Source organism: Dromiciops gliroides, chromosome 1 (genome assembly GCF_019393635.1).
Source record: "Dromiciops gliroides isolate mDroGli1 chromosome 1, mDroGli1.pri, whole genome shotgun sequence".
NCBI lineage: Eukaryota > Metazoa > Chordata > Mammalia > Microbiotheria > Microbiotheriidae > Dromiciops > Dromiciops gliroides.
In genome coordinates, this window is record NC_057861.1 from 236,412,421 (window position 1) to 236,435,329 (window position 22,909).

Consider the following 22,909-nt stretch of genomic DNA (forward strand, 5'->3'; position numbering starts at 1 on the left):
TTTGACATTCTAGGGAGAGGTGCTTAACCTTTTTTGTGTCATGAAGCCCTTGGGAAGTCTGGTGAAGCCTACGGACCCTTCTCAGAATCATGTTTTTAAAGACATAAAATATGTAGAATTGTAAAGGAGACTGATGATATTAAAATAGTTATCTAAGTATTTAAAGAATTAAAACCTATGTTCTAGGGGAAGCTGGTGGAATCTCCCCATATCTGTCTATCCTCAGAAGAGTTTCCTTTGAAGCCCAAACCTCTGCAGATGTAGGCTACCATGAATCAGGGAGCTTTGGTCATTTGAGAGAAAGAAAAAGGCTGAGATCTGAGCCTTATGGCCGCTCATCTCAGATCCTCAATGTGTTGGAGTAACCCAGATGTAACTATATACAGAGATTAGGAACTGAGACCGGAAGATGGAAAAATCTGGCAGTAGGACCTTCCACGGAACAAGGAAAAAACAGCTTTGCTTTTGTTTGGCCCATAGCTAAAATATCTTACGGCTCGTTTTTTATTTCTTAGAAATAACTAACCTTTCATGATCCTAAGGTCTATCTCATTTTCAGTGTTGGCCTCTGTTCATTATTCTGCTAACAGCAATTTCTATTTCCTCAGTTTGTACACAGAGTAGAGGTATGTAGCACCTTTCGACAGCCCTCATTATTATCATTCATTATATTCATTATGTTTATATGTAATATGTTATGTGCAATATAGGATGTATATCACATATATTCATTATTCAGCTGCCTCAAATGTGAGAGAACCAGCCAGAGGCTCAGATGGGACAATAAACTACTCAGACTGAATTCTCGATTGTTGGGTTTAAGAAAGTGTACTATGGTGGGGAGAAACACAGGGAGACGTCAACAGGAGAATCCTAGTAAACTTCATAAGCTGTTTTGGCATGAATTAACATTGGTAGACCTCCAGGGAGGAGGCTTCTGCTATGGACTTATGTGCTATGAATTTAGGTAGTTGGGGAAGAAGTTTGCATCAGTGGCTAAGTCAGGGTAGCTTTGAATCAGGAAGAACCTGGGATCAATTCATGTTTCTTTGAGTAGCTGTGTGGTCTTAGGCAAATGACTAAAAACTCTCTGAGCATTCACCAGTCTTTTTTTTTTTTTAATTTAATTTTTTTTAGTGAGGCAATGGGGTTAAGTGATTGCCCAGGGTCACACAGCCAGCAAGTGTTAAGTGTCTGGGGCCGGATTTGAACTCAGGTCCTCCTGACTCCAGGGCCGGTGCTCTATCCGCTGCGCCACCTAGCTGCCCCGCATTCACCAGTCTTAAGAATGACAAGGTAAAGGCAGGTTGCTCTTTGCATTATGAGGCACTCCCAAACCAAGGGAAGCACACATCTTGATAGTGTGGAAGCAGCGTGTCATGACAGAACCAAATATGAAACCAGGTAGTTCTGACGGGACAATTGCTTTCTCTTTGTTTTCTCAGTCCATCCAAAATAGGATGCTAGCCTTGCAGGTGCTGTTGCAAATACATCTCAATGTTGTTTGCTTTGTTATTGTTTATGCTTGAAGAAGACCATGATGTCATGACTTGTGAATTGTATTTAAATGAGGGAGGGCTGTGCAAAGTCACCAACCTCATTCTCTCCCCCGGAGCCATCTGGATCCAATGACAAGATATATTCTAGGACAATTGGAGGTGATCCCAGATGTTTAGAGCAACTGGGGGTAAGTGACATGCCCAGGGTCACACAGCTAGTAAATGTCTGGGGTAAGATTTGAATTCAGGTTCTTCCAGCTTCAGGGCTAGTGCTCTATCCACTGCACCACCTAGGTGCCCCAAATAGCACACACAAATAAAAATAAAGCCCAGAGCCATAGAATATGCTGGTGAAATAATGCAGAGTGGCCAAAAAAGGAACAACAGAGAGACTGATGGATGAGTGTCAGCCTTGAAACCGTGTTGCATTGTGTAATCCCTTCACGGTTCACTGTGCCAAAGGGTTTTCCCCCTAAGATAACATGCACCAGATTTTGGCAATGATGTTTTGTCTTTATCATCCTCAACATGTGGTTATTATAGTTTGCATGATTATTTTTTCTTAAAAATAGTTATAATAATAAGAAAGATTTGTTGCCAGGGGTGCTTTTGATACACAGGGGTGCTGTGTAAATACAGAAAAATGGACCCTCATCAAAGCTGAATCCACTGCTTCACTTAAGTCAGCTGCATGTCACCCTTGGGGTTAAAATGACATAAATAAAATAATTAGCTTTTGGCACGCACGAGTCACTTTTGGTTATCTCAGACCTATGATTTCAAAGGCATAGGTAATTCCTGGTATGGGGACTTCTTTCACTGGGGCAGATTGGCAATTTATCTGTAATTTGTAGTTTTAGTTGCCTGGGGCAACCAGTGCCCAATCACACAGCTAGTCTGTGTCAAAAGTGGGATTTGAACCCATGTCTTCCTGACTCCAAGGTCAGCTCTTGAGTGGCAATGCCAGGTGGCCATCTTGTATTTTTCTGCCTCTGATGCTTAATACCTATTTGACCTTTACCAAGAGCCTTCATTTTTCTGAGGCCCCAATTTCTTCATCTTTAAAACAAAGCGGTTGGATGATATAGTTTCTGAGGCCCTTTCCGGCCCTGGGTCATGATCCTATGATCCATCTGACTTAAATATTGCTTCACTCCCCAGGGTTAGGATTTAGAATTCCCTGAGACTTAAGCAATGCGTGTGCATACAGCATTGGCCACAGGTTCCAAGGCTTCGGCTGGAGACTCCTTCAGAGAATAAGCATAAATGACACTTGGTCTCCAGGAAACTATCAGGCCCCTGTGTTGCTGGAATAAATGAAAGCTTTGTGAGAGCAGTAAATTCAGGGAAAACACCTACACTTGCAAACCAAAACAGCTTGTCTTTCTAAGTCCCTGGAGATCAGTTATCACTAAAAGGACAGAAATATTCTGTAAGTTTTCACAGGCTTCCCAGTTTGTAAACAAGAGACTACATTCTTCACGGTTCTTGTTGAATCAGGCTCAGGGAAAAACCTCTCGCTGATCAGCTTGGTTTAATCAGGGTCAGAACCTGTGATCATTATTCAACTGAATGATGTAAATTGATTACATTCTATTTATTGTTATTACTATATATATATATATTTTTTTTTGTGTGAGGCAATTGGGGTTAAGTGACTTGCCCAGGGTCACACAGCCAGCAAGTGTTATGTGTATGAGGCCGGATTTGAACTCAGGTACTCCTGACTCCAGGGCCGATGCTTTATCCACTTCACCACCTAGCTGCCCCAATTGTTATTACTATTAATAACACATTTATGTAGAACTTTGGAGGTTAAGAGATCCTATACTTAAAACAAACTTTTGAGACAGGCAATTCCACTAGTATAATGCCTATTTTAGAGATGAGGAAACGGAGGTTCAGAGGGATTAACTGATTTGCCAATGATCACATTGTTAATAAATACTGGGCTATGACTACAGGCTAGCTCTTCTGAATCCCAGAATCCGACGCTTTTCACATTGAGAAGAATAGAATTAGAACTTTAGATAGCCTAAAAAGTTCTTTGTTGTTGTTTAGTCATTTCTCAGTTGTGTCTGATTCTTTGTGATCCCTTTTCGGGTTTTCTTGCCATTTTCTTCTCCTGTTTATTTTACAGGGGAGGAAATTGAGGCAAATAGCGTTAAGGGACTTTCCCAGGGTCATACAGCTAGTAAATGCCTGAGGCCAGATTTGAACTCAATCTAGACGCATCATTCTATCTACTCAGCCACCTAGCTGTCCAAAAGTTCTTAGAGGTAACCTTACTTAACCCTCTTGATTTTGCAGAGAGAAACTGTTGGCCCAGAGACCAAGATAAATGACTTCCCTGAGGCGCAAAGCTAGTGATTGAACACTTTTTTGACGTGTTTCCTCTTCAAGTATGTGTGACGTTGAATTGTTTTGATTTCCCTCCTACCATTCTGAGGACTCTTCTGTACCTGTTGCTGCCTCATCTTTCCTGGCCCCTAAATGTAGGTGGTCTTAAGGCTCTCTTCTCACCCCTTTTGTTTGTTTTTTATATGAACTGTCCTTAAGCAACCTCATCTACTAGAATTTTAACTCCACAGGGATGACCCCCAAACCTATGTTTCCAGGAAAGAAACATGGAGAAGTCCTTGAGCCAACTTATCCTATACACTACTGTTATATCATTTTCCTACTAACTAAAAATTCTTCAACAATTCCCAATTTCTACCCAAAATAAATTGATTCAAAGTGCCCCACTTTATCTTACATTTCCTTCCTTCAAATTCACTCAACTTCTACCAATAATTCTGCAGATTCTTTCTACCTCCATACCTTTGCTCAGATAGTCTCCTGATGCCTATAAAGAGCCCTACTTTATTTATTTATTTATTTATTTTTTGCGGGGCTATGGGGGTTAAGTGACTTGCCCAGGGTTACACATCTAGTCAAGTGTCTGAGGCTGGATTTGAACTCAGGTCCTCCTGAATCCAGGGCTGGTGCTTTATTCACTGTGCCCCCTGATTACTTATAATAATGATAATAGCTGCCCCAAGAGCCCTACTTTTACCTGTTGTCATCCCACCCTGACATTCCAGGAAAAACTCAAGTCTACATTCTCCATGAAACCTTCTTAATCCCCTCCAGATAAAAAGTAATTTCTCCTTCTAGTCTCATAACACTAGGGACCTCACCTATGTTCTATAGTATTCTATTGAATAATAGTGATTTTGTCTTCCTAAGTATACTGTAAACTTCTTGGGAGCAAGAATTATATCTTTTTACAAAATCTAACTTTTATTTTTTACTATGAATTAGCCTTTATTTTCTGCCCCCCTTCACCCCATAAAAAAAGAAAAAAACCCAAACACTCATAACAAATTTAGCTATGTTCAAAGAATGTAAGCTTCATTCTGCCATCTTGAGGCTATTTCCTCATTATTAGAAGGTACATATTGTGCTAGCTGGTTTGGTGGAGAGAGTGTTGGGTCTGGAGTTGGGAAGATTCATCTTCCTGAGTTCAAATCTGACCTCAGACACTTACTAGCTAGTGTGACTCTAAGCAAGTAACTGAACCCTGTTTGCCTCAGTTTCCTCATCTGTAAAATGAGCTGGAAAAGGAAATGGCAAACCACTCCAGTATCTTTGCCAAGAAAACTTCAAATGGGGTCATGAAGAGTTAGGCATGAATGAATAATCATGACAACATCATACTTTATTATTGGTCCTCTGGAATTTAAAGTCTTATCTTTTCTGGCCTGGTAAGAACCATCTTATTGGCATTCCCACTTTTAATCCATCCTCTATGTCTGAGTAATCTTTTTTCCTCTTATTTAGAAAATTGATGCCTTTTTAGAAAAGTCAGTCATTTGCCCATATCTTCCTGTCTATCCTCATTCAATCCACTTACATAACAAAGAAAAACAATCACACAAAACTTACTGAACAGATATTCCATAATCTTGTGCCCATAGCCTGTCACCTCTACCACAAGAGGGATGTGTGTTTCATTAGCTCTTGAGGGATGTGTCTTCTTAATCTTTTTATCTCTCCCAGTGCCTTGATATGGTGCTTAATGAATGTTTAAAATTTTGTGGTTATTTAATCTAGACCTTTTAACTCTTCCCATGATGTTTTTTTCTACTACGTCTCTCTCTGGCCAATGAGGGTTAAGTGACTTGCCCAAGGTCATACAGCTAGTAAGTGTTAAGTGTCTGAGGCCAGATTTGAACTCAGGTTCTCCTGAATCCAGGGCCGGTGCTTTATCTACTGTGCCACATAGCCGCCCTGTCTACTATATCTCACCATGTCTGTACTATACTCTGTACTATACTATGTACTTGAGAATGCTTCTAGAAGTGTATGTTAGAAACTTCTGTAGAATAGTAAGCCATCAGATCATTTATAAAACGTGATGATATATACTTGTTGAGTGACGAATGTGACTATAAAGTAATGAGACTGGGCATGTGTCTTTGTAACTCCAAAGGATCCTTACTCAGGGCCCCTAGTGAGCTACCTTAGGTTCTAGGTCATTTGTGGAGCTGAATCCTCTCCAAAATGGCCCTCTGATATGTTTTCCTTTTTAATTACTTAGCCAGATGACATTTATTTAATGATAAAGGCATTTAAATTAAATAGCAATGCAAATAAAATAATAATATTACCCTTCTCCCATAAACTTATTTTACTCAGAAATATGTACACAGTCAGTGGAAAGAATGGGCCTTAATAGAAATATATTGTTGTTCAGCTCGTTTTTCAGCTGTCCCCAATGCTTTGTGACCCCATTTGGGTTTTCTTGCCCAAAGATACTGGAGTAGTTTGCCATTTCCTTCTCCCATTCATCTTACAAATGAGGAAACTGAGGCAAACAGGGTTAAGTGACTTGTCCAGGGTCACATAGCTAGTAAGTGTCCTGAGGGCCAGATTTGAACTTAGGAAGATGAGTCTTCCTGACTCTAGACCTGTCCTTTCTATCTCCTGCACTACCTAGTTGCTCTCAGAAATTATGTAAGCGGGACATAAAAAAAGGGAAACTCAAGTAGCCAGTGTACCTGTGTGAAAGGATGAGTATCTGAGGAATATTTGTGAGCAGTGGTACATGTGTGGAGGGGCAAGACCATGCTTCTTATGCTAAAAAGTTGGGGAACATCTTTTTTTTTTTTTTTTTTTTTGGCGGGGGCAATGGGGGTTAAGTGACTTGCCAAGGTCACACAGCTAGTAAGTGTCCTGAGGCTGGATTTGAACTCAGGTACTCTTGAATCCAGGGCCGGTACTTATCCACTGTGCTACCCTAGCTGTCCCAAAAGTTGGGAACATCTAGTGATGTCATTGTGTTTCTGTCAGTTTGACTAGTCTTGACCAAGTATTATTATTTGCTCCCATCTGGAAGAAGTGGCTTGTCAGCTGCCTCGTATTGCTTCTGTTCCAGCTTAGATTCAGCTTTTAGCTGCTTTAGCCAAGAGCCAGCTAGGTGGCACAGTGGATAACACACTGGCCCTAGAGTTAGGGGACCTGAGTTCAAAATCCCGCCTCAGACATTTATCAGCTGTGTCACCCTGGGTAAATCACTTAACTAGTGTGCCTCAGTTTTCTCAACTGAAAAATGAGACTCATAATAGCAATCTACCTCCCAGGGGTTGTTGTGAAAAAACAAATTGGATTATATTTATAAAGCATTTGATACAGTGTAGGCCCTTATTACATAAAGCTTGTTCCTTTCTCATATTCCCTCAGGGTTATTCAATACTATGAAAAATCCATCCATTTGGGATACTGTAGTCATGGCTTTTTCACCAACTCTTTAAACCACCTCCTTCCCTCTACTAGGGGCAGGGTAAGCTGTAATAAAGAGGAGCCCATAGTTCTCTTTCAATCTCCCCTGGGTGTCTCAGCTGTGAAGATAATCAAAAAGTACTTATAGAGTGCTTACTATGCACCAGGCCACGCATTAAGCTCTGGTCATACAAAGAAAGGCGAAAAATAGTCTCTGCTTTCAAGGAGCACGTGGTCTAGCGATGGAGAAACAATGTACAAACAACTGTATGCAAAAAATATATACACACAGAAGAAAAATGTAAAATAACCTCTTTTATTCACTGGCATTAGGGTGGATTGGAAAAGGCTTTTTTTCTTTTGGTGGCAATGAAGGTTAAGTGACTTACCCAGGGTCACACAGCTAGTAAGTGTAGTGCCTGAGCCTGGATTTAAACTCAGGTCCTCCTGGATCCAAAGGCTGGTGCCTTTATCCCCTTGTACCACCTAGCTGCCCCTAGGAAAAGGCTTCTTAGAGAAGGTGGGACTTGAAGGAAGCCAAGAGACCTAAGATGACGGAGAGAGAGAATTTTGGGCATGGGAAACAGCCGATCAAAATGTCACAAATGGGAAATGACTTGTGAGATGGGACCTCTGATGAAGGACTGTTTTCAGAGCCACGTCTAACTCAGTTCTCTATCTGCAAAAGGTGCATGCAGCCAGCCAGCCTTTTCCCTATGAAGAAGGCTGCTCCTAGCTTCAATCGACATTCTCTGCCAATGGCTATGAAGCTGACTTTTTAGCTCTCTGTAAGCAATCTTACTCAACAGCTTTGCTGTCTTCTCCTCAGGCTGCACTGGCCAGGTGCAGAGGCATAGACTGAGCTCAGGCTTGCCCTTTGGGCTCTCCTTAGAACTCTCCTGTGAACGGAATGTCTTTGAACTCTTCTTGAGCATCAGTTTTTCTCACCTTTTTCTAAACTTTATTGCGTTCTCCTGGGTCCCTCAATTCAATTGTCATCTACTTTAAGATTTATTGTACCCCCTGCCTGAGAGAAATCTCCCCAGACCTCCATTTTCTCCAAAAGAAAAGAAGTCAGGGCAGCTAGGTGGCACAGTGGATAAAGCTCCGGCTCTGGATTCAGGAGGACCTGAGTTCACATCCAGGCTCAGACATTTGACACTTACTAGCTGTGTGACCCTGGGCAAGTCACTTAACTTTTATTGCCCCACAGAAAAAAAAAAAAGGAGTCACTTGAAATCCACTGGCTTAGAGTAAATTTCCTTAATTCATTCTATTCTCTTCCAGTCCCTGCATTCTCTAGGGCTCCTTGAGAAGTTTCTTGGTTGGTAGAGGATGATCTCACTACTGGTTAAGGAAAACATCAGGCTATCTTTCACAAGGGGAGGGGTTCAGGCATTGTCCTATCACACAGGGGAAATTAACCTTTTTTGTGCCATGAATTCATTTCAGAGACTGCTGAAGCCTTTGGTCCCCTTCTCAGAATAATGTCTGCATCCTATAGTCATAAGTGAAGGAATGCTAAATTTCAATTAGAAATGAATGAAAATAATGATAAAATGTTTTCCTATCCAACTCACAGCCCCCTTGAAATCTATCCATAGACCTTCCTTGGGGAGGGAGGATGTGTCTTTAGAACTTGTATTAAGACCCCCCCTACCTTTCCTTATTTCTCTCACCAGTCCCATCCCCAAATTCTCGTTGTTTGATACCATTGGATTTAGTTTAAGATTCTTTATGTATATTATCTCATTTGGGGCCTCATAACAGCCCTGTAGGTAAGTATAGTCACCACTGTTCATTTACATATAAGGAAACTGAGGCAGAGAGTTGAAATGATTTGCTTATGGTTCTATAACTAGTGTCAGTAGTCTTGTCTACAAGTCCAGCACTCTATACATTATGCCTGTCTCCTCATGAGACATTTGTCCTTTGAGGCAGTGTGATACAATGGAAAAGGTTTTGGACTTGGCTTAAGCAGAGACCCCAAGTTTTAATTCTTCTGATACCTTTTAGCTTATGGAAAAGTCAGTCAAATTTTCTAAAGGTTTGGTGTAAAAATTAAATTTCTTTTGTAAAATCAGGATAATATTACCTACGTTACAGGGTAAAAGAATGGATATAAAGTATTCTGTTCACCTTGAATTGCTCCATCCATGCCATTGTAAGTTTTCAGAATAACTTGTAAGCTTGATGAGGCCAGTGACCAGGCCCTATGAAGTCATCCCTGAAGAAAACCTGCATGACATTCTGATATATGATGGCAGGCTCAGAGAAGAATTTCCCTCTTCAATGCAAATCAGCAGTGGGTCTGAGACTGACTTTTTTTTTTTTTTTTGCGGGCAATGGGGGTTTAAGTGACTTGCCCTAGGGTCACACAGCTAGTAAGTGTCAAGTGTCTGAGGGCCGATTTTGACTCAGTACTCCTGAATCCAGGGCCGGTTGCTTTTATCCACTGCGCCACCTTGCCGCCCCCTGAGACTGACTTTAAAGAGTCTGGGAGCACTTAAGAGGCTTCAGGATTTGTCTGGGCCCACCCCAGCTAGTGTATATTAGAAGTAGGAACGTTGATTCACAGCTCTTTACCCAGAGGTTGTCAGACTAGATGTCTGGAACTAGATTAAAATGTAATTGGGAAATATTTAACAAAATAAATACAAGCACAATAGAACATAGATAATGTTAATATGTGGTTTTCTTAAGTTAATTTGCTGCCTGCAGGGATCCTTATTTAGTGTCCCCTTGAGTTTGACACCAGGGCACTATGCCATGCTGACTCATGACCTTCTACCCTCTATCCTGCTGATTCATGCAAATGTCATTTCTTTCCATTAGATTGCAAACGCTTTAGAGTTCTTTGTATTATCTCTTATTCCTTAGTACAGTGCTTGGCATATAATAGATGTTCAATAAATATTTGTGAATTGATCAATTCCCACTTTCCTGTATAGGGTAGAGCCGTATGATTAATTAATTTTCCTTATGAGAAGTAGCTTGGTGTATGTATTGTAAAAAGATCCCTAGGAAAGGTCCTAGGAGATGTGGACTTGTATTCCTTTTTTCCCCTTTCCCTCATTAATTGGTTGAAGATGAAGCCTTGCAAAACAGATGGAAGGACCAACTTGGAGTTGTGATGAATTGGGTTCAAATCCTGCTATTGACATGTGGTAGCTGCTATCTGATACTGGGCAAGATATATAATATAATATGGGCAAGATAGAGAATATAATACAATACTATATATACATACACACATATATATATGTGTGTATATATAAATAAATATATTATATATATATATAAATATATATATATATATAAAAACCAATATATAATTGGTGCCTCACATAACTCAGTAAGTCTAAAAGTCACAGATTAGTTGCTGATCTTTATTAGTAGATGGAGTTTCCTCACTGGGAGCTCTGCAAACCTAAGAAACCACAGCCCAACTCCATTTTCCCACACCAAATAAACAAAAATAAAATGGATCAATCTTGGGTATCATTGAATCTCGGAGTTGGGAGAAACTTCAAATGTCCTGTAAGCCAACCAATATTTCTATCCTCTGTAAAACACTCCCTGACAAATGATTATTCAGCTTGTGCTTGAATTCCTCCATGTAGGAGAATTCACTTCTGGAGAGAGTCCATCTCCCTTTGGGACAGCTCTAATTGTTGGAAAGTTTTTTTCTTGTGTTGTTACACATGACATTTTGTGTCATCTACATTGTAATGCTGCATATCTCTCACACAGGACATGTAGATATCTATTCACTCCGCTAGGCTGGCTCACTCTAACTTGCCCTCAATACACAAAGGTAAGGTTCCCAAAGAAGGTTTAGGTTAACCACATAGTTACACTCAACTCTTAGAGTCCTAGGGAACAATTGTTTTTGGGGAATGAACTTTCACTCCTCATCGATTTAACTTTCAAATCCCCACCAGTGTACTCCCATTTAAACAAAACCAAGTTACTCACAATGATGATACATTTAAATCTTAAACATTTTGCTTAACCAATAAATAATATCATAAGTACTTATGTATTAAAGCAAATGCATGAATAATATATCTATATATCTATATATATATATCACAATCACCTCAAATCTAGGTGACATCCTCCAACAATTCATTCAGTGTCTCTGGGAGAAAAGTGAGCACAGACTCATCCAACCCAGATAGGAGGACATGAACGAAGAAAACACATGCTGGAGTTAGCAGACAATTCTGTAAGCCATAATCTTTAGTAAATTCCTGTCTCTTTCAGGAACTGTCCATAAAAGTTTCTTGATGATACATTCTCTGCATTGAACAAATGCTTTCTCTACTAAATTAAGGTGATTCATGTTTGTTAACTAATACCTTAACCAAACTAGCTAATATGTTGGGTGAATTCTCGGCTTTCAAGATATTCTTTTGCTTGACTTAACTTACATCCTGTCAGCAACAGGAAACAATTCAGAGAAATGGTCCTTTCATTAACACAGTTTTGAAATCTGTCCTTTCCTTTTTTTTTTCTTTCAGGAAATGAAGGTTAAGTGACTGTGGGGCCAGTAAATGTCAAGTGCCTGATGCTGGATTTGACTCAGGTCCCTCATGAATTTAGGAACCCGGTGCTTTATAAACCTGTGCCACCTAGCTGCTTCCTTTTATATCTTTTTAGACAAACTCTGGGTCCCTCTCTGCAAACAACTCTCCATAGCTTAAAATTAACTAAATTCTCAACTTTTATTTATGATCAGGTAAATTACATTTGGGCAATCCAGTGGCACAGTGGATAGTGTCTGGAATCAGGAGTCAGGGAGACTCATCTTTTTGAGTTTAGATCTGGCCTCAGACACTTACTAAGCTGTGTGACCCTGGGCAAGTCACTTAACTCTGTTTGTTTTAGTTTCCTCATCTGTAAAATTGAGCTAGAGAAGGAAAATGGCAAGCCTCTCTAGGTATCTTTGTTAAGAAAACCCCCAAATGGAGTGCACAAAGATGGCAGCTAGACATGACTAAAAATGACTGAACAACAACAAAAACAAAATTACATTTGTTCCTAATCATCGAATAGATTCTGGTGGTCCATGATTCACCATTTGTTAATCTCAAAATTTCTACAATTCTTCAATACTTCATATACATATCACTGGAGCATATTATGTTCCCACTTTGATCCAACATACTTGACATATTCAAAATGAGCAACTACTGTTTTAGAACTTTGAATCAGAACACTGTAACTGTTTATCTTAGAACTCTGAACAGACTTTTTTGTGGTGGTTAAGACTTGGAAATCAAAGGAATGCCTATCAATTAGGTAATGGTTAAACAAGCTGTGGTATATGATGGTGATGGAATATTATTGTGCTATAAGAAATGACAAGCAAGATGACTTCAGAAAGGCCTGGAAAGATTTGTATGAACTGATGTATAGTGAAGTGAGAAGAAGCAGGAGAACCTTGTGCACAGGGACAGCAATATGTTTGATGAACTGTGAATGACTTGACTATTCTCAGGAATACAATGATCCAAGACAATCCCAAAGGACTAATGATGAAGCATACTATCCACTTCCAGAGAAAGGATTGATCTTGATGGAACACAGACTGAAGATGCTATTTTTTACTTTCTTTCATTTGAGTTTTTCTTACACAAAATGACTAATATGGCAACATTTCACATAATTGTACATGTATAACCTATATTATGATTGCTTATGGCCTCAGGGAGAGGGGACAGGAAGGAGGGAAGGAGGGAATAGAATTTGGAACTCAAAACTTTTAAATAAAAATGTTTATTATAAAAAAAAAAAGAATTCTGAGCAAGACCTAAGGCCAAGACAAGTGAATAAAAAGGCCAACAATTTAGCAACTGCTTTTCTTAGAAGAAACATGCCCCCAGAAAAGTGAACTGCCCACTTCCTTATTTTGTGAAGGGAGAGTGTCAAGGAAAACAGAAGATTCCTCCTACCTGAGTTGACTAATAAGGTTAAGGTTCCCCAAAAGGACTTTTTTCGCATGAATATTTGTTTGGTCATTTTCTTCCTCTTATTGCATTTTTTGTCAGTTGATTTTTTGAAGCAGGTTTATTAGACTTTACATGGATCCACATTAAGTTTCACCTTATTCAATTTGTCTCATTTTTCTAGCTTGTCAAGATCATTTTGGAATCCTGCTCCTGCCACCTGGCATAGTATCTACCCCTTCAAGCTTACTATTTCCTGCAAATAATTTTTTTTTGAGGGACAATGAGGGTTAAGTGACTTGCCCAGGGTCACACAGCTAGTAAGCATCAAGTATCTGAGGCCAGATTTGAACTCAGGTCCTCCTAAATCCAGGGCCAGTGCTTTATTCACTATGCCACCTAGCTGCCCCCTCTTTTTTTTTTTTAGTTTACAGAATAAAACAAGTATTTCCATAACATAGTACAATAAAAAACATGATTGCACATGAAACTGCAACTCTACTATACACAACTTTCTATCTCTTTCAAATATACAACAAAATTATTATGTAGATTTCTTTTTTTTCCCTTTCCCCCCCTGTTCTTCCTCCTTGCCTTGGAGATAGTTACAATTAGGCACAAATTATATTTATATACATACACACACACACACACATACATGTGTATATATATGTAAAATTATTCTATTTATACTACTATTTATTAGTTCTTTCTCAGGCTGCAAATAGCATCTTCACTGATCATTTTTAGTTAATTTGGGTATTTATAATAGTCAAAATAACTTGTTTCATTGTTCTTAAAACAATATTGCTGTTACTATACAATGTTCTCTTGTTTCTGCTCATTTTGCAATTAATTATTTTATACAAGTCTTTCCATGTTTTTCTAAAATCATTAAGCCCATTCTTTCTTTTTCTTTTTTTTTTTTTAAGTGAGCCAATTGGGGTTAAGTGACTTGCCCAGGGTCACACAGCTAGTGAGGGTTAAGTGTCTGAGGCTGGATTTGAACTCAGGTACTCCTGACTCCAGGGCTGGTGCTCTATCCACTGCGCCATCTAGCTGCCCCCTAAGCTCATTATTTCTTACAGTACAGTAGTATTTCATCGCAATCATATACCACAACTTGTTTAGCCATTCCTCAATTGATGGTCATCCCTGCAATTCCAAGTTCTTTGCCACCACAAAGGGAGCTGCTACATTCATTTTAGAACATATAGGTTCTTTTACTTTCCCCTGATCATCTTTGGAAGTAGACAAAGCAGTGGTATTGCTGGGTCAAAGGGTATAGGTCATTTAATAAATCTTTGGTCATAATTCCAGATTGCTCTCCAAAATGGTTAGATTAGTTCACAATTCTACCAACAATGAACTAGTGTCCCAGTTTTTCCACATCCCCTCTAACATTTGTCACTTTTCCTTTCTATCACTGAGCAGATCTGGTAGGTGTAAAATGATATCTCAAGGTTGTTTTAATCTGCATTTCTCTAATCAATGATTCAGAGCATTTTTTATTATCTGAATATCTGAGAAAAATGTACTTAGCTTGTCTTCCAAGCCATTGGTAAAAATGTAGAACAGAATGGAACCAAGGTCAGAACTCTGTGGCATTCCATTAGAAAGCCCCCTCCAAACTGATATTGATCCATTAACACTCCTCTTTGGGTCTAGTTGTTCAACCAGCTACAAATTCTTCTAATTATGCTATTATAGTCCCATATTTCTCCTTATTTTCCACATGAATATTAAGAGGAATTTTATCAGATGATTGTGAAATCTAGGCATACTATGTTTATAGCATTCCTCTGATCTAGCAGACTAGTAATCTTTAAGATGGTGTGACTTGTCCTTGATGAGCTTATGCTGGTTTGTAGTGATCACCAATTCCTTTTCTTACAGCTCACAAAACATTTCTTTACTACTTTGTCAGAGAATATTGCCAGGAATTGACATCAAACTTACTGGCTAATCAATGAAAGAACCTGCCTTCTCTTTTTTGAACATGGTGAGAACATTTGTCTGTCTCTAGTCTTGGGTAACTTTCCTAGCTCAACATTTATTTTTCTTTTGTTGATTTGTTTTGTTTTTATTTCACTATAAACTCTTACAATTTACCCACATTCCCTAAGAGGTTTCTTATAACCAAAGTAAAACAATTAACCAAATTAAGTAAAACGAATAATGATGCCCTCATCTGAAAATGCATGCAACATTCCTCTAATTTAAATTTTAAAAAATCCAACAGAAATTTCTCCCCTCCCCATAATTATGATAATTAATCAAATAGTTTCAGTTTTGGGTATTTTTTTTTCATTTTCAATATTTTTGTCATTCACATTATTCTTATGGTGCTATTTATTTCATTTTGCATCAATTCATGTAGGTCTTCCTGAGTTTCTCTGAATTCATTATGTTAATTATTTCTTATTACACAATAATATTCTATTATATCCATATACCACAGTTTATTGTGTCATTTACCCCAGTATGGCACTTTATTTCTAGTTTTTTGTTCTCACAAAAATGTCATCACGAAGAATATGACAAATATAAATCCTTTATTTCTACTCCAAGAAACAGAAATAAAGGATTTATATATATCAAATTATTCATGCTAGCATTTTAACCTCAGTTTCCTCATTTGTAAAATGAACTGGAGAAGGAAAGTCAAATCACTTCAGTATCTTTGTCAAGAAAACCCCAAAAAGAGTCATGAAGATTTGGTCACTATTGAAACAACAACAAACAACAACAACAAACAACCACCACCACCACCAACCATCTCTACCACTGCCTCCACCATGTAAGGGGCTAAAATTCTAGCTAGTCTGTCTAAAATATCTAATGAGTGGTCACCAATAAATTATAAGCTTTAGCAAGAGTTTAGACTTTTAAGCATTTATTAAGGAGAATAAGAATTTGGTGAAGAGAGAAAGGTCTAGATTCATCTGTCTATCAAAGGGAGAGTGCATTTTTAGCTCCACTCTCCACCAGAGTCCTGAGGAAAGAGAGGGAGAGAACCAGCCTCGCCCCTTCTTCCTCCCACAAGCAAATGTCACTTCCTGACGCCAAAGAAAAGCCACATGTTTTGCCCTCAGGAGCCTTCTCCTCATGGCGGAGCTTTCCTACAGTAAGTCTCCAGCAGGTGGCATCATTCCAATCATTCCAATCACCACCACCCAACCACCACCAAACAACGAACCACCAACAACCAATGACAACAACAGGTGACAGGGTAAAATGGCAAATGAGAGAAATTCAGAGTATGGCATTTCTGAATCTTTAAGAATATGGCCTATATGACCTGAGTTTAAATCCTGGTTCTACCACTTACTATCTGAGCAATATTGAGTGAATAGCTTAACCTCAATGGGCCTTAGTTTCCCCATGTGAAAAATAAGGGATTTGGACTAGGTCAAGGATCAATAAACTATGGCCCACAGGCCAAATCCAGTCTAATACCCATTTTTGTATAGCACCTTCCTCCCAGGGTTGTTGTGAGGATCAAATGGTATGATAATTTTGAAGCACTTAGCACAGTGCCTGAACATAGTAAATGCTACATTAATGCTAGCTATTATTATTATTTAGAATAGTTTTTACTCTTTACTTTTTATTTTTTGCCAGGCAATGAGGGATAAATGACTTGCCCAGGGTCACACAGCTAGTGTCAAGTGTCAGGCCAGATATGAACTCAAGCCTTCCTGAATCCAGGGCCGGTGCTTTATTGACTGTACCACCTAGCTGCCCCTACATTTTTTAAATACACTAAAACTTGACTTAAAAATAGAAAAATGATTTTTAGCTCACAGGCCACACATAACAGGCATTGGGCCAGATTTAGTCTGGGGGCCATAGTTTGCCTATCCCTGGACCCTGTGATCTCTGAGGTCTCTCTCTTCAGCTCCATATCTATATTCTTATTATACTATCATGGAAATGTGATTTGATTGATTAAAATTGAAGTAAGAAAAATGAAAAATATGAATAAACATGAAACTACTAGTTGTGTAGTAGGTCACCTGTGTTAGCTTGTGTTAGGATGCAAGTCCTTTCCAACCTTGAAATTCTGTGATTTGCTACACTCTGAGCATCCATAAATGCTTGGAGCTGAAGGAGGAAGAGGCAGCTTATTTTCTTCTTCATGCTGGAATGCACAGTGTGAGCCCTGCTGGGTGTGAAAAGGAGGGCCAGGCTGAGGAGTGTGATACTTGCTGGTGCTGGATTTAGTTTAAAAAATCCAGTCCATGGTATTCTAGGAACTGACAATATTCTACAAAAATAAAACAAAAATTACAGGACCCTTTAAAAAAAATGATGGGGGCAGCTAGGCAGCGCAGTGGATAAAGCACTGGCCCTGGATTCAGGAGGACCTGAGTTCAAATCCAGCCTCAGACACTTGACACTTACTAGCTGTGTGACCTTGGGCAAGTCACTTAATCTTCATTGCCTTGCAAAAAAAAAATGCTGCCAAAGAAAGCATTTAAAAAAGAAATTTCCTGTTAGAAACAGCTTCAGGAGAGAGGAACTGGACTGGCTCAGTGGGCTGTACCTTTATCATTCTCCATGTCTGCCATATTGGAGCTGCTGTTGTCCTATAGTAACTCCAGCCCTGACACCCAAGCTTTCTGGACCTCAGAAGATGTGGCTGAAAAGAAGAAAAAGAAAAAAAAAAAGAACTTATCTCCATGGACTGCCCATCTCTTCCCCATTCAAATGCCGCTTCTTACTCTGTATCTCTATTCCATTGGCATAGTAATATAGATCTCACCCATTAGAATGTGTGCTACTTGAGGGTAGGGACGATCGTTTTGCTTTTCTTTGTTCTTAGCACAGTTTCTGGCATATGGTCAGCACTTAATAAATGATCTTTGGTTGACTGACAGCTATTACTGATAATAAAGAATGACAAAGCCTTATGCAAATAGAAAACTGACAAATGTGAACTAAAACTAAGCCTGTGTGGGATGTTTCCAGAAAATCTCTTTTCTTAGTTCACTGTAGGTGAATAGCTGTAGGCACTAACAGGAGGAGTTGTGGTGTAGATAAATGAAAAGAAAAATGTGTCTCTTGTCCTAGCTTGTCAAATGGAGACAATAATACTTGTACTGACTATCTCCAAGGGTTGTTGTGGGAAAAAGTGTAGACCGTGTGAATGAAAGCGAACTATTATTTTCACAAATGTTCCTCAATCATCCTCATACTTAACAAAAGCCATGGAGAAGATATTATATCCAATGGCAGTGAGCAGCAAAAGCTTGAACAAGTATATCATCTATCTATGAATAAATTTCATCTGTCTATGAATCTCTTTATGAATCTATGAATTAATGAATCTATCCATATATCTATGAATCATCTATTGATGAATCTATAATTTATCTATGAATCTGTGAATGAATGAATCTATCTGTCTTTATCATGTATATCTATATGTGTCTATCATGCATACACACACACACACACACACACACATATATACACAGATCTATCTTTCTATCCTGGTTCATTATGTATGCCTATATGTATATACGCACGTATCTGTGTCTATCATGCATGCATGCATGTATCTCTACCTGTCTGATCTAGCAAGCTGTCTTTGTCTATCATGGATATATATGTGTCATGTATGTATATATGTATATATCACCATCTAAGTAGTTCTAATCTGTGTACTCACTGGTATGGGAAAGTCCCTCTTATTAATGCAAAGGGTCAACAGTACTTCAATTTATAGTCTTAGAGAATACCCTGGGGGCACTGGGAAGTTAATTGACTTGCCCAGTGACACACAGCCAGCAAGCATTGAAGGCAGAATTTGACCCCAGCTTACACAAAAGCCATTCACTACTTTTTTGCTATATTACTTAAGTATCATGCACTTATACATGACTCTGGGAAGTTAGGGCTCAGCTACTGATTCAGGAAGCAATGAGGTGGCTCAATAGCTGGGCTTAGGGTCAGGAAAACCTCAAACACTAGCTGTGTGGCCCTGGGCAAGTCACTTAACCTCTGTTTGCCTTATTCCACTGGAGAAGGCAAACCACTTCAGTATCTTTGCCAAGAGAATCCCATGTAGAGGATGGTCCCTGGAGTCATGAAGAGTCAGACACGACTGAATGACTGAACAACAACAGCAATCATTTGGTAGTATAAAAATAAAAAATCAGCCCCCAGTATGCAAATTTCATGAGGAAACATGGTAGGAGATACAGGATTAGATGGAGCAGGGATGTCTCTCTCTTTATTGCTCTATCTCTGTATCTATATCTGGCACATCACTGATATGACAATATATAGAATAAATGTAAATTAAAGAAAAGTGCTTCCAATCATTAAAAAATTTTTTAACAAGGTAAAGGCCAGCTAGATGGCACAGTGGACTGAGTGCTGGGCTTGGAGTTAGGAAGACTCATCTACCTAGATTCAAATCTGTCCTCAGACACTAACTAGCTGCATGACCCTGGGCAAATCACTTAACCTTGTTTACTTCAGTTCCTCATCTCTAAATTGAGCCAGAGAAGGAAATGGCAAACCACTCTAGTATCTTTGGTGCTTTTTTGTTTGTTTGTTTGTTTTTGCAGGGCAATGAGAGTTAAGTGACTCACTCAGGGTCACACAGGTACTGTCAAAGGTCTAAGGCTGGATTTGAACTTAGGTCCTCTTGAATCCAGGGCCGGTGCTTTATCTGCAGGACCACCTAGCTGTCCCACACTCTAGTATCTTTGCCAAGAAAACCCCAGATGGGGTCACGAAGAGTGGGACATGACTGAAAGGATGTTACAACAATAACAGGGAAAAAATGATTTTGTCTTTCTTTAATATGTGAAGCGTATACTTATCTAACAAGAATGTTAGCTCTATCTGTCTATGAGATGATTTAGAGGGTGGATGGGTGCAACTCTGTGGTCTGTCCTTGGGCTTTCAATCCACATCTTATTTCAAGCCCCAAACAGTCCAAACTCTGTATCCCTCCCAGAAGATTTCCCTCATTAGATTCTTGCAACAGATAAGGGCTGGTCAAGAAATCTATTCTGGGTCCATGAAGGATGGCTGCTCACATTCCACCAGGGTCAGGAAACAGGAAGCCAAACAAAGGAAAGAAACACAGGGAGAAAAACCAAAAGAGATAGAAACAGGAAAGGATACTCTTTCAAATCTGATTTCCTAATAATTAGCTCCCCCAGCTGACTGAGTAGAATAGGGGATGGGTATGAAAAGGAACAGTTTTGAGTTAATTTCGGCTACTCAGTCCATAGCCAAATTCTTAACTCCATCACAGGCTTTTCTTTATTAAATTATTATTAAAGCATTGAGACTTTCTAACCTAACTGAACAGTAACCTCAGATCCTATGACCTGCATCATCACTGCACCGCAGCCCCTCATGCATACCTTGGATCCCACCATCACCCCAATCTATGGTTATGGTTATAATACAGAGTTCTGAAATTGCTCTCTGATCGTGGTGGTCTTCTTACTATCCCTCGGACGTGATACTTCATTTTCCGATTTTGAACCTTTTCACTGGCTGTTCTCCATTCCTGGAAGTCTCTCCCTCCTCATGACTTCCCTGGCTTCCTTTAAAATCTTAAATCTTTAAAATCCTCAAATCTTACCCTTCTTCAGGAGGCCTTTTCTTACCCCATTCATTGACCCTGCCATGCTGCTAGTGTTTTTTTTCTCTGAAGTTACCTTCCATTTATACTATGTATATCTTGGTTGAACATTTTTTTTGGGGGGGGCATGTTGCCTCCTCCATTAGAATGGGAGCCTCTTGAGGGCAGGGACCATGTTGCTGCCTTTCTATGTATTCCTGATGCTTAGTGCGGTGCCTGGCACAAAGGAAATGCTTAATCATTGCTTGTTGACTGCCTGCCTGCTTGCCTGATACAGTAACCTCCCATCCTTCCATCTATTTTCCTCACCCCTAAGCCTCTTGTTTGTCTCTAACATGATCTTTCTGCTTCTCTTTGCTTTTCCAATCTGTCACCATTTCTCTGATCTTATATTTCTCCTTTCATAGCTTTGACTCTTGTTGACCAATTCAACTATACCCTATTCTCTAGCCTTGAATTCCTCGTCTCCCCTGTTTTGTTACCAGCCACATTTTATTAAATGTCAACACTTATTCCCCAAATCTGCCTTTTCTGATTCTGGTCATGAGCTTCTGAAGACTGCTGGAGAAACTCATGCAACAGGGATGACTGAGTCCACTAGAAATTTCTAATTTCAACTGGGCCCTTAACACTGCACAGAAATCCTTTTATTCTTTTTTTTTTTGGTGAGGCAATGAGGGTTAGGTGACTTGCCTAGGGTCACACAGCTGGTAAGTGTCAAGTGTCTGGGCCCAGATTTGAACTCAGGTCCTCCTGAATCCAGGGCCAGTGCTTTATCCACTGCACCACCTAGCTTCCTCAATCCTTTTTACTCTTTCACTGTTTCTCAGTCATACTTTCCCTAATGCCTCTTCTAAATACTTTCTTCTTAAAACTCCCTATCCTGTTTATCCTTCTTTATAGCAAAGGACCCCATCTTCTACTTTACTGAGAGATTAGAAAATGGAAAAAAATGGGATCATTTGGCCCAGCACAGGAAAATCCGAATATGAACAGCAAAATTTTAGTAACTTTAAGCTTATTTTCCTAAGGTCCACCTTTATTGACTTCCAAAAGGTAGAGCCACTAACTTTCCATTGTCAATTACTTTCCTTCATTCGTAACTAGGTCAAGATCTTGTATTTTTTCCCAATTCTAAAGCATCTATTGTTATGAGACACAGCCCTTGATAGGCAGCTAGGTGGCACAATGGATAGAGTGCCAGGTCTGGAGTCAGGACGACCTATCTTCCTGAGTCCAAATGTGGCGTCAGACACTAGCTGTATGACCCTAGGCAAGTCTCCTAACCTTAACCTTAACCTCAGTTTCCTCATCCATAAAATGAGCTGGAGAAGGTAATGGCAAACCACTCTAGCATCTTTGCCAAGAAAACCCCAAATGTGGTCACAAAGAGCCAGACACAGCTGAAAAATGACTGAACAACAACATCCATTTTGAGCTTTCCTTTCTTTTACACTTTAACACCCCCCCCCTTCATTTTCTCCTTTTCTGCTTTAATCTCTGAGGAAGAAGTGACCCTTCTCCTTGCCAAAGTCAACCCTCCTACTTGTATGGCTGATCTCATTACCTCCCATCTTATCTAGGGTTTGCCTTCTTAACAACTCTTTTCTCATCTTCATTTTTTCCTTTTCCATTGGCTCCTTATCTAGCACCTACAAACTTGCCCATGTCTTCCCATTTCTTAAAATATTTGGCTCTGCCATTGGAATTAGCAGTCATACTTTATCTCTTTTCTCTTTATAGCCAAAACTTTTAGAAGAAAAACTATCTACCTACATTACTTTCATTTCCTCATCTCCAATCCATTTCTTATCCACTTGCAATCTAATGTCTCAATCTATGGCTTGATTTAACCTAATTTCTCCAAAATTACCAATAATCTTCACTGCTAAATTAGATGACTTTTTCCTCAGTTTTTTGTTCTGGTTGATTTCTTGGCAACATTGACACTCTCAACCACTCCTATACTCACAGCTACCCTCTCCTCCCTTTGGTTTCTAAGAAAAATCCTCCTGATTGTCTTGGTTCCGTTCCTACCTGTATGAGTACTCCTCTGTCTCCTTTGCTGAGTCACC